This window comes from Eumetopias jubatus, unplaced genomic scaffold, assembly GCF_037043125.1.
Source record: "Eumetopias jubatus isolate StellerSeaLion01/CBP00866 unplaced genomic scaffold, mEumJub1_p1.0 scaffold_11, whole genome shotgun sequence".
Taxonomy (NCBI): Eukaryota; Metazoa; Chordata; class Mammalia; order Carnivora; family Otariidae; genus Eumetopias; species Eumetopias jubatus.
Window position 1 is genome coordinate 36997490 of NW_028274817.1, and position 13158 is coordinate 37010647.

At 42.2% G+C, this 13158-nt stretch overlaps 1 protein-coding gene across 4 annotated transcripts in view; it reads left to right on the top strand.

Moving 5' to 3' along the window:
• The first annotated feature begins 6985 nt into the window (after nucleotides 1-6985).
• The window catches only part of ACSL4 (acyl-CoA synthetase long chain family member 4), an 80944-nt gene continuing 74771 nt past the window's right edge, over nucleotides 6986-13158 (top strand). For 2 of the 4 annotated variants that reach the window (XM_028089714.2, XM_088028689.1), the window contains exon 1: nucleotides 6986-7129. The gene's annotated coding sequence lies outside the window, so the exon portion shown is untranslated. The remainder of the gene's footprint in view (nucleotides 7130-13158) is intronic. The other 2 variants (XM_028089715.2, XM_028089716.2) reach the window with 1 other exon arrangement.

Here is a 13158-nt window from a genome sequence, read left to right on the forward strand (position 1 = left end):
TATTCATAGTGCCTCACTCAATGCAGCAGAATGGTGGATTTAAAGAGCATTCTTTAGGGGTGCCTGGCTGGATCAGTTGGTGGAGCACATGACTCTTAATCTCTGGGTCGTGAGTTCAAGCCTCATATGGGGTATGGAGCCTACTTAAAATTAAAAAAAAAGTAGAGAGCATTCTTTATATATTTTTGGTGCTTTCTGTTTTCTATAATGGTTATTACTCTTAGAAAAATACATAAAAATTTCAAACATTTTAATGAAAGGAAATTAAACAATAATGAGATAGCATTGTTTCCCTATTGGATTGGCAAGATTTTTTTTAAAGATTTTATTTATTTATTTATTTATTTATTTATTTATTTATTTATTTGTCAGAGAGAGAGAAAGAGCACCAGCAGGGAGAGCACCAGGCATAGGGAGAAGCAGGCTCCCCGCCAATCAGGGAGCCCGATGCGGGACTCGATCCCAGGACCCCGGGATCATGACCTGAGCCGAAGGCAGACGCTTAACCGACTGAGCCACCCAGGAGTCCCGATCGGCAAGATTTTTAAAGATTGATAATATTCGATGTTTTCAAGGATATGAGGAAAATGGCACTCTTGCATACTCTAAGTAGGAGTGTAAGTTGGTTTGGTCCTTTTAAAAGACAACTTGACAGCTTCCTTTAAAATTTCAAATGCACCTAGCCTTTGACCCAACATCATTTCCACTTACAGGGCTAACCTATATAGAGATGCTTGAACAGATATGCAAAGATACTTGCACAGGGATATTAATTGGAGTATTGTGAAGAATTAGGGGAAAATTCTGAATGTTCATTAATAGGGATATGACGAATACATCATGGTACATCCATACTATGGAATACTGGGTAGCAGTTAAAAAAAAAAAGGCTTACTTAGATATCTACATACAAACATAATACCATGGAGTGATGTTTGTGATACATTATTAAATGGATAAAAGTAATTTGTAGAGCAATATGTATAATACGTTCTCATTTTGAAAAATAAGTATGTGTTACCGTGTATGTGCATGGCAAACATTTGGGAAGATGTGTATCAGCTTGTTCACAGCTGTCTTCATCTCTATAGAGCAGGACAAGAGACCCCTTTTACTTTATATGCTTCTATTTGAACGAAAGAAGTGAACATGAACTTCTTTTATAAGAAAAAGAATAATAGAGACAAGCAGTAGAAAAGTGGGGCTTACAGTATGAAAATTTGCTTAAAAGTAGTCTTCCAGGAATGTATTCATCCGAGAACAGTGATGCATAGCTACAAAGAGTTTGGACAATTTTACATAAGGACTCATTTGCATCATGGTTCAATTAAGAGAGAACCGATTCATGAGCTGATTTGGATTGCCCAGTGGCAACAAAATCAGATTTGTTGAACTCTTTCATAAATACTATTGAAATGAGCTCGTCGAAAGTTGAGGTTAGACCCTGAATCTGAAAGCTTCCTGTTTAGATGGTGTGGATTAGATACATAATCTAGCTAAAAGTGACTCAAAATCTATGAGTTTACATTCTGGATATTTGCTTTCAATGTCCTTTTGTAGGAGGGCTTCCCCTTGTGTCTAATACAGAAGTAGGATGTTCCAAAATGAGAATTTCCTTCTCTTTTAAATGGGTTTATGTGATAATGAAATGGGTATGTGAAATGTTACTTATTCAGCCATATGCACATTTTCCTCTGAAATAATAATAGTATCTACCTTGTAAGCTTACTGTGCAGGTAAAATGAAATAATGCATGTAAAATCTTTGGGGCAGTGTCTGGCACAGAGTAAGTATTTAATACCTGGTGGCCATTGTTATTTAAACATGTTGCTAAAGATTTTCCATTTGAATAACAATAACTTAGCCTGGACTGGGTGCCACATACGATCCAAGTGAAGGAGACAGTTTTATTATAGCATTTTAGTTTGGAGAAGGATTGCTTTGAATAAATGTTCAAGGCTTAAGCAGAATGAATATGTAGGTATAATGAAGGGGTTTGTCCATTTCACAGAAGGCATTAGCAAAGGGCATATTTAGAGGATTGAAGGGAATGGAGGTTAGCATGCGGGTTACAGAGTGATTTAGTAAATGAAAGTGAAGGTGGTGGTTGTAGACCACTTAAGGAATTTAGCCCTCGGCTTTAAAGAAAGTCATTCAATAAACAGGAGAATCTGGAGAAAGGCTGGTGTGGTGTAAACGGAAGGATGTGATTTTGGTACCAGCTTCCTTTTTTTCTCATCCATAGAATGAGGAGGTCAAACTCGGTAATTAATAGCCATTGTTTTCTCCACACTTGTCATAAACCAGGCTTTTTATGAACATGGTTTCATTTAATCCTCCCTCAGAAGAGCCCTGATGGGGGGACCATTATTAGCCCCAATTTAGAGACGAGGAGGCTGAGGCTCTGAAGACATTATGTAACTGGGTCCAGGGTGGTCCACGTCCAAAGCCCACATGGTCTCCATGCTGCTAGTCTGCCTCTGAGTGGCCTCCCAGCTCTAGTAGTCAATGATTCCGAGTAAGGGACATTTGAAAATGGTCATTATTTGCCTTGTCTTTTAAGAATGGAAGATGAAATCGAATGTTCTTGTATGTGAAAGGGAAAGGAAAAGGAAGAGAGATTGAATATGAGTTATGATACTGATGACATTTCTTTTTTTTTAAGATTTTATTTATTTATTAGACACAGAGAGAGACACAGTGAGAGAGGGAACACAAGCAGAGGGAGTGGGAGAGGGAGAAGCGGGCTCCCTGCTGAGCAGGGAGCCCGATGCGGGGCTCCATCCCAGGACCCTGGGACCATGACCCTTGCCCAAGGCAGACGCTTAACGACTGAGCCACCCAGGTGCCCCCGATGACATTTCTTTTCCCCTAACATTATTGGGCTAGAATGACTACAGAAAGTGGACAAAAATATACTGAAGGTAATTTCCATGCCGTTCCCATGACACCCACCGCCCATTTCATTTGCCTCCTGCCCTAGGGATAATCTGAATATTTTGTTCTTTCTGTCCCTTTTGGGGAGGTTACTAAAACAATTTGCAAGGACACTGGAGGATTTTATTTAGAGGGGATAGGAGTTCACTTTTAAAAGGACGAAGAAGGAATTAGTAAGAGACACTGAAGTCAAGTTCCATTAAAACCCTGCTGGGATTTTGCTTTGGACTGCATGGGATTTTATCGATTAATTTGGGAAGAATTGAGTCTTTATAATCCTATCCCTTTCCATTCAGACGCATGGGGTGTCTTTCCCTTTGCTTTGGTCTTTCCATGAATATAAAAACCTGTCCAATGTGCAGGAATGAAAATTAGTTCTTTGGAAAGATAAAAGGATCATTTCTCAAACAACAACATCTAGATCTAACTACTACACCTCTGACCAGTTTTAAATAGAGGAGCTTGGGTTATTATTTATGTTCACAGTAAGATCACCTCCTGTCTAGGTTTCTGATTTCACTGGTTGTTTCACACACGCCATTGAAGACAATCTTTGGCCTGGTGATTGGGCCTGAAATAAAGAAGGCCTTGCTAATGGCAAAGCATAACATAACTTGTCTATGCAAACATTATTGTAAAGTCCCGCTGCTTGTAGTTGGACCACAGGAGGAAGTTATTATTTTATAAACCTGTGAAATATGTTTAACACGCAAAAGCTTGTTACACGGTCAATGAAGAACAGTTGTTTTCTGCCCTCCCATGAATTACTAATGCCCAGGAGTAGCCTGGCTATCAGTTTCAGCTTTTTAGGGCAGGAGAGTAAAGTGAGCAAGGCCTGAGTATCAGTACCAGCTAACGGAGTTGTCGCGTTTAATTCCACCCGGTTTCAAACAGCTTCATTTTTCAGGCTTTTCTTGCTTTTTATGTTGTAGTTTGAATCTGTCGACCGCACCGTCTGTTTTCCTGTTTTCCATTTCCATGTTTATCTCTTCGGTTTCTAATTGGGTTGGCAGTCCTGGGTAAGACTTCATTCGGAGGAAGCCTGATGTCGTGGCTAACGCCGTCATCCAGCAGTCACGAGAACCGTGGTAGGAAATCCAGGCTCTGTTACTAGTTAGCTGGGGGGACTGGACAAGTCCTTAAACCTGGATCTATTTCTCCACCTGTAAAATAGTGATAGTAATCCCCTATTTTCCTAACTGGTAAACAATTGTGCAAATGTTCTCTCTAAAATGCCAGGCAGCTGGCTAGGGGACCGTTTTGTTCCTGGGTAGGAGGAGTGCTGGAGGGTTTCTGATGACAAGAAGTTAAACAAGGTTTGTTTTGACCTTGAAAAAATGAGAAAGGAAAGCTAGAAATTATATGGAGCCACTTGGTTTCCTTTTTGGAGATGTAGCATTTCTTCCGTCTTCGTCCTGGGTGTGGTTCACTGTAGAGCAAAGGGGAGATATGGTCTATGATAAAAGGTAGTGTATCTCTGAAACAAATAATACATTATGTGTTAAGAAGAAGAAGAAGAAGAAGAAGAAGAAGAAGAAGAAGAAGAAGAAGAAGAAGAATATAGCAGAAGGGGAAGAATGAAGGGGGGGAATCGGAGGGGGAGATAAACCATGAGAGACGATGGACTCTGAAAAACAAACTGAGGGTTCTAGAGGGGAGGGGGGTGGGGGGATGGGTTAGCCTGGTGATGGGTATTAAAGAGGGCACGTTCTGCATGGAGCACTGGGTGTTATACGCAAATAATGAATCATGGAACGCTACATCAAAAACTAATGATGTAATGTATGGTGATTAACATAACATAATAATAATAATAAAAAAGGTAGCCAGAACTGTCTGCGTTAATAAATAACTTAAGTGATAAAGATCCTGAAAAACTGAAAGAGTTTCTGGATCTGATAAATAGATCTATATCTACATTATACACATAGGTACATGCAGAGGCATGTATGTATACAAAGTCATACATACCAACAAAAACTGATAGCTTCAGGCTCTTTCCTTGGTACCTTTTAAAGTTGAAGCAACTTCAGTAAGTTAAGGGCTCAGTGTTCAGAGGAGATTACCTAGTTGAAGAGGTCTGGGCTTAATGACAGTGAAGAAAATGGACAAAAGTACTCTTTATTTATTTTTTTAGAGAGGGGCCGAGAGAGAATCCTCAAGCAGATTCCACGCCCAATGCAGGGTCGTCGTGGGGCTTGATATCAGGACCCTGAGATCATGACCTGATTGGAAATCAAGAGTCAGAGGCTTAACCGACTGAGCCACCCAGGCGCCCCAACAAAAGTACTCTTTAATTGTAAGTTCTTTTTCTTCCCGGTCCAATGGATTGACTTATGTGCTACACTGGGTCTGTCCTGTGTCTGTGTTTTAATTCCATGACTAGACACTAAATTTGTTGAGGGCAGGGATGATCATTCCTTCTATTTCATTTGTGTTAACCCTGTTATGGATGACAGTGCTCTGTACACTGCAGGTACCCAGTGAATTATATAGCTGACAAATGATTACTTATTTCTGGTATTACAACAAGATCTCATAAAATAAACACGACAAACTCGTTGTTTGAAGTCCTGAACTTTCTAGGTCAATCTCGAAAAAGGAAGTTCTTGACTGCCATAGTAATATTTGTAGGCATATTATAGGTAGGTGGGTGGGCCTTTTGGAAATTGGCTGAGTAATCCCACTTCAGAGTAAGTAACACGCAAGAGCTGTAGCTCTATGCTCTCCCAACTGTGGGCTTCCGACCACGCATAGTGCCACCTGGGATACTTATTAAAAAATCAAATTTCTAAGACCCACTCAGATCCTAACCACAGTATCTGGAGGTTGTAGCTCCAGGCACCCATATTTTTTTAAATTTTATTTTATTATGTTATGTTAGTCACCATTCATTACATCATTAGTTTTTGATGTAGTCATATTTTAACAAGCACCCGAGATTATTTGGATGCATACTAAAGCTTAAGAACGACTCTAGTCTGTAATCTGAAGGGGTGACACACACATGTGTAATTCTATGGGAAGATGGAAAACAGCAAGAGAAATGAAATGTCCACTACTAGCTGGAAGAGGAAGCTAGTCCTCCATTATGCATCAGGGAACTTGGAAGAATATTGGTGCTTTACTTCTTCTGGTGATACATTCTTGGCAGCTTGTCGTGGCTCATTTACAATTATGGTCTGTCCCTTTTGCAGTCTGGACAGTTCACCAGAATCTTACTTTTAACAGCAATTTCTTGAATCTCTTGGGAATGGTCTTTGTAGGGCTGGCTCCTAAGCTACGATCGATCGTGGCCAGTGAACTGTCACAATGCTGCAGGGACTTCTCCTTATTAGTTGTGGGCTCTTTGGCCATGACCCCGGGGTGGAAAGGAAAGGCATCAAGTGAACCCCGCCCCCCCCCAGGCATCCTTGTGATATTTCACGAACGGGAGGGAGCGGGGGTCTCAACGCAGTGAGAGGCGAGGTAAGAGGAACCGGGGGCAGTAGCTCAGGCTTGGAGGAGCAGGATGCCTTTAATCGAAGACTAGAATCTCCGTCTGAAAAAAAGAGTAGAAGTCCAAAGATGAATATCTCTAAAGGGCAGCTGGAAGATGACCCGAGGGGAACTTTCCTCTCGGAGCTGAGTCCTAGGAAGCGAGCACAGGTGCGGGCGTGGGAGCGCTCCAAACCTCTCTGAAATCAGATAGGCGCTAGGCCCTTCCGAAAACACACTCGATAAGGTGACCGGCCGGCCCGCCCAGCGGCACAGAAGCCGGAGCGAGAGGTTGCGGCGAGGCTGCGACGAGCCGTTAGGCGACGCGGTTCGCCCGCCGTGCCCCTCCTTCGCCTGGCGAAGCCCGCTGGGCCCCGCCTCCGCGGCTGACGTCTGGGGCGAGCGGAGGCGTGAGCGTGGGTGGGCCGAGACGTCGGCCGCCCGCGATTCGGCCGGCTCAGCCACACCACCGCGCGCCCCCGCTCCGCCCGCCCCTCCGGGTGCGTCTATTCCGGGCTCGCGCCGCGCCGCGCCGCGCCGCGCCTCGTCCCGCCTCCGCCGGCCGTCCGGGTGCGCGCGCGTCGCTGCGGCTTTTTCTCCGGCCTCCGCGGCGCGCCCCTCCTCGCCCCAGCGCTAGCGGGCACGCGGCTCTTCCGCAGGCTTCCCGACTGCCAGGCGCGGGCCGGCTGCGAAGACACCGTGGGCCGCGTCTCCGGTGAGTAGCCCCAGCTGCTGACGCCTGCCGGAGTCGGCGCCCGAGTTCCGGCGGCCCCGCCGTCCCACACCTGAGCCCCGCGGAGGTGGAGGGGACGTCCCAGTTCCCGGAATGGGCTCCCTTTCTCCTGGAGCCCGGCCCAGCTACCTGCCCAACTACCTGCCCACCTGCATCCCCCCCCCCGGGGGGCCGGGAAGGTTTCCCGGGGTCTCTGCATCTTCTCCGTTGAAGCCCGGCTTGCCTCTCTTCCTGCGGCCCACCGCCCCCCACCCCGCGAGGGCCAGAAGCATCCTCCCGACAGGGCTCCTGTGCTTTGCCGTGACCCTTTCCGAAGAAGCACCTCAAGTGCTCGCCAGACCTCCAAACGACCTTTAGGGCGCCCCTAGACCTCAACACCATCTTGTCCCCTCCGGGTCGGTCTGGCTCCGAGGGCTAGGGGATCTCTCTGGCCCTGGCAGCAACCGCCCTTTGGATTTGAGGGATGCCCTGGCTTCCGCTATCCTTTTAGCTTCCGTATTTTTAGGTATGTTAGAAAACGACTGAATTCTAGCAGAAGCATGCTTGTATTTTTTTCCTGTTCTTTCTATCTACATCCCTGTCCTCACGAATGCTGTATATTTAGCATTAGCTTTATTCACTTCCTCTTCCTCTCAGTTGAGTACCCTACAGAAATAATTGCGGCCAATGTCTATAGCACATAGAAAAATCGAGGAGAATATGATTCATTGCTGAACCCCCATCAAGGGGTTACATATTTTAAATAGGACGTCATTTCTCCTCTGCACTCCAGCATCTCCTCCTTGAAAGGCATTTTTCCACCCTCTTGAAATGAATTTTGCTCTTGTCTCACCTTCAAAATAATCAGTCATTGCTCCAAGAAATGACGGTGAGATGCAGAATAAGGGCAAAATGGCATTTGAAAAATGAATCCCTTTGACAGAGTAATAAGCAGTCTGCTTTATTGGTTAATGGCTAAATTGACGCCTCAGTTCATGTACAAAAATGAGGATGTTGGACTAGAGCACAAATAAGGTTCCTCTAGTGTTTTGATTCTAGGACTTCTAAATTCATGCTTAGTTCCATATTGCTGCGTGATGGAGATTTAACCTAATTAAAACCCCATTTCCCGGTAGTTGCTTGTCACTTTAGTTTTTCTTGGATTTTGCCTGTAATAGTTGTAACTGTTCTTGATACATAAGGCTGTGCGCAAGTGGCGATTCAATTACAGTACCGTCAACGAGCATATCAGTCAGGCTTTTTATGGCATAAGGCCTCTTCCTTGAATTGTAAAGTAGCTCTCTTTTTCAACTGAAGCCACTATAGTGTAAGACATGTAAGACTCCTGTTAGAATTAACACCCTCGCCACCATTTAGGTGGAGGATGACAGTAGACCGTTAGTATACTTGCACCATAGGATAAAGTACCATTTTGTTCTGATATGGGAAGTAATTTGACACTTAAAAAAATCCGTGGGAAGGTGTAATGCAACAATTAAAAGCTTTCCCCCTGAAAACCCTATTAAAAAAAATAAGTGATTCAGATGAACATTTTTGTTTGTGTTTCGGGTAGGGGTGGGATAGGTGGAGGAGAAAGGAGAGTCTTGCCCAATTCAATAAGAGGAGAAATGAATTGGGGCTCTGGAGAGGCTCTGGATCCAGCTCTAGCTAATTGTATAACCCTGAACAACTCACTTAGCCTCTCTTCATTTTTGCATCTGTAAAAGTGCTGTGATGATTGGCAGAGTGAGCCATAAGCCCCCTAATTTGAATTCTTTGTTCTTCTACTGAAAAAAAATACATATATAATGAATCTGTATATGTGATCATATGACGTAAGTTGCATTAACGCTGTGCTGTAAGTTCTTAGTTATACCAGTTGCCTAGCATGTTTTTTTTCAAAGATCTGCATATATTTGTTCCAGTGTATGTGTGCACAATTCTTAATTCATCCTTATCAAATGAGTGGAGACTATATGTGGAAGTCTATAAATTGAGAAGCATTTTACAAAAGTCAGGTATTGTTAACTTCTGCTTGCAAGTGAAATGTGTGCATACCACACTCTTTAAAAAATGTCCGTGGCTTTTAGAAGTTTGAAAGTGAATGTGTACATGCTGCCTACTGCCTTGTAACTGTAATTGACTAGGAACTTTGAAGACTATGCTGGCATCTCATTCATTCATTTATCACTCATTGAGCTTATCTCGTTCCTTCAGCTGTCACTTATTTTGTGCCAGGCCACCAGGACATGATGGTGAAGAAGACCATCTTTATGACTTTATAGTCTGGGATGGTTATGGGAGGGTTGTGAAGAGATAGATGTATATACAGTTTATTTTTATTAACAGCAACGACAGCATTCAAATCAGGGACATAAACAAAATCCTGGGGACCTCACAGCTCCATAGGGGAGGAGGAGATGATTGTATTAATTGTAGCCTGTAGCTTCTCTTCCTGGCATTCCTTTTCTCTCCCTTCCTTGACTTTCAATTCCTGAGACGTAGCAAAAATAAAAGCTTGATTTTTCCACTCCTATCACTGGCTGGTGTTCTATACTCTTTTTCATTCTTTGTCTTTTAACCATTCATATTGAGGTAGCTGTAGATTCTCATACAGTTCTAAGAAACAATACCCTTTCTCTAATTTTCCCCGGTGGTAACATCTGCACAGCTGTAGTATAATACCACAACAAAGAAACTGAAATAGATACAATTCATCCACCTGATTCAGAGATCACCAGTTATCCGTGCACTCATTTGCCTGTGTGTATTTAGTTCTGTGCAGTGTTATCATATGGGTAAATGCATGTAACCACCTCCAGGGTAAAGATACAGTTGCATCACCATGAGGATCCCTGGTGTTGCCCTTTTATAGCCACAGCTATCTCCCTCCCTCGCTGATCCCCGGCAGCCACTAATCTATTTTCCATGCCTATAATTTCATCATTTCAAGAATGCTATATAAATGGAATCATACAGTATGTAACTTCTGGAGATGGGCTTTTTTTTTTCTTTCCCTCCATTTAGGGTGGTTCCTTGGAGATTCTTGTAGGGAGTCTATCTTGTATCCAGTTAGTTCCTTTTCACTGCTGAGTCATATTCGGTGTGTATACATGCCCCTTTGCTGTGTTGTATTCCATGGTGTGGATATGCCCCAGTTTGTGTCACCATTCACCGATTGAAGGACATCTGGTTGTTTCCTGGTTTTTGTTCTGAACCAATTATAAATAAAGCTCCTATGAACGAGTGTGTACTGGTTTTTGTGTGAACACAAATTTCCATTTTTCTGGGGTAGAGGCCCAAGAGTGCCGTTGCTGGTGGTAAGGTAGTTGCGTGTTTCCTCTTAAAAGCAACTGCCTAACTGTTTTCCAGAGTGGCTGTACTATTTTGTGTTCCCGCCAGCAGTGTATGAAGGCTCTTCATCTTTGCAGCATTTGCCATTCTTACTGTCTTCTGTTTTAGCCATTCTGATTGGTGTCTAGCGTTATCTTGTCACAGTTTTAATTTGCATTTCCTCAGTGGCTAATGATGTTGAACATCTTTTCATGTGCTGATTTGCCATCTCTGTATCCTCTTTGGTGAAATGTATGTTCATGTATTTTGTCCATTTTCTTGTTAGTTTTTTTTTTTTTTGTACTGTCGCGTTCTGAGAGTTCCTTATATATTCTAAATACTAGTCCTTTGTTAGGTACGTGGCTTGCAAATATATTCTCCCAGTCTGTAGCTTGTCTTTTCATCCTCTTCACAGGGAGTTTCAAAGAACAAAAGTCTTTAATTTTGATGAGGTCCAGTTTATCAATTTTTCCTTTTACGGATGGTGCCTTTGGTGTCAAGGGGTCTTCTGTGCCTTTGTTATTTAATTTTATTCCTTGCTGTTCTGTATAACATTCAATATTTCTGTAAGCAGTGGAACATTTTTTCATTTCAGCGATCCTAGAGCTCAAATGTGTTCTGTGAACAAGTGGCCTTGATGGCTTAGAGTGTGAATACATACTCACACGTGCTCTTGCTATATTAAAATGGCTGCCATCTTTTGTGCCTTGAAAATATAATTTCTGCCTTACCAGGCTGTGAAGTGTTAAAATTAATATTTTAAAATTAAGTGGATATGATGTGCCAAGGAGATTTTTGGTTTCATTTTCTAAATTAAAACTATTTTGGCAAAACTGTATAGGTTTTTTGTTTTTTAGTCAAGGTTTTTGGTAAGTGATCCAAAGAACAAATCTCTGTTCTCATTTAATGTTTCCTTCTGTGTTTCAAGTAGTGAGGTCATGACTCTTGACCATGTATTTAGTAGGCTTTTTATACTCAGTGTTGATTACCAGAATAAGGAATAAAAGTATGTCTAGACTCTGTATTTTCCTTTTAGAGTAGTTACTTAGTGTTCATCTTCATTTTCTTTAAAAATTATATTTTGAACAATGGACGTGCTCCTTTTATGAGAACTTATAGGAAAAGGTTAGTGAATAATTTTGAGAGTATTCATTTCTGTAAGATGATACTGAAATTATTAGTTGTCCCTTCTGTGTCACCATATTTGCTCAAATAAGTGTACAGCTAGGGTAGAGGGTTCCTATTTGATAAAGATCAATCACTGGTGAAAGGCAAGGGCTGGCAAAATACTGCTGGTGTCCAAATCCTGCCCACTACCAATAAACTTCTCTTGGAACGCAACCACATCCATTCATTTATACTTTGTCTGGCTGCATTCAAAACACAGTATCGGAGTCAAAACAGAGAATGTATGGCCCCCAAAGCCTATTTACTCTCTGGACCTTTCCAAACAAAGTTTACCCAGAGATAGAGCAACCTTATAAATTATTAAGTCCCTGTGTTCTGAAGGAAATTTAGCAAACTTAACTTTGACTTTTAGTACCTTTTATTTTATTTTATTTTATTGTACCTTTTAGTTACATTTCCATGGGAAGCTGTGGTTCAGAAGAGTGTATTCATTTTCTTTACTAAGTCTATAAGGCGCTGTGGTCTAGGAGCAGCAGTAAGGAATGGATGGAGGGTTGGGAAAGTGGATTTTGTTGTTTTTCTTGTTAAGTGTGGGCTATTTCACCATGATGCAGATGTTCAGATATGGCAACTGGTGAGATTCAGCAAGAGGTCTATGCATTTGTGATGGCCTTCGGAGATTCTAATTGTAAGCCAGGGTGCTGGTGACAGAGCCAGGTACAGCAGTGCTGTCGCCCCTGCTCCCAGCACTGCTCCCAAACCTTTAAATACATAGTAGTCTAGGCCTATCAAGCCGAACTCAGACTGTTGGTTTACTGTTTTGTTTGCATTGCTTTCTTTTGTCAGTTCGAAGTTGACACTTTAGTTTTCTTAAATGCCCTATGGATGATGTTGAAAATGGAAATTGAGTGAGGACAGTTGGCTCTACATCAGGAAAGAAATGGATCCCTGCCTCCCATCATATACAAAAAGAAATTAAGGATGTATTAAAAAAATTAGGTATATATTTTTAAAACTTCTGGAAAGTATAAGACAACCAGAACAGAGTTAAAATGCAAGTGACGGGACTAGGGGAAAATACCATTTACATATGCAATAGAAGCTTTAATTGACTTCTACCTAATTGACTCACCACATGACATGATGCCCTTCGTTTCCTTTGTAAAATGCACTACACTGAACACTTGCTATTAGTAGGCTGATCTCCAGTATGCCAGTATGCTTGAGGACCCACCATTGGAACAGATGCTTTTGTTACTTAACCTATAAAAATTTACAGATGAAATGATACGATGTCTGGGATTTGCTTCAGATTTTGTGGGGGATGGGGTGGAGGTGAGGAGTGCATAGAGATGTAAAAAAAAATAAAATTCAGCACGTGTGAATAATTGTTGAAGCTGGGTGATGGGTATAGTCAAGTCATTATAACAAAACGAATCGAGTGTTTTGGAGAGTTGATGAAAACAAGTGACTACTGTCCAGTTAGGTGTGGGTAAGACGACAAAAGATTTGTATAAAATAAGGGAAAAATCTAAAGTTTTCTTCACTCATAGTGCTTTCTAAGTGCCTTT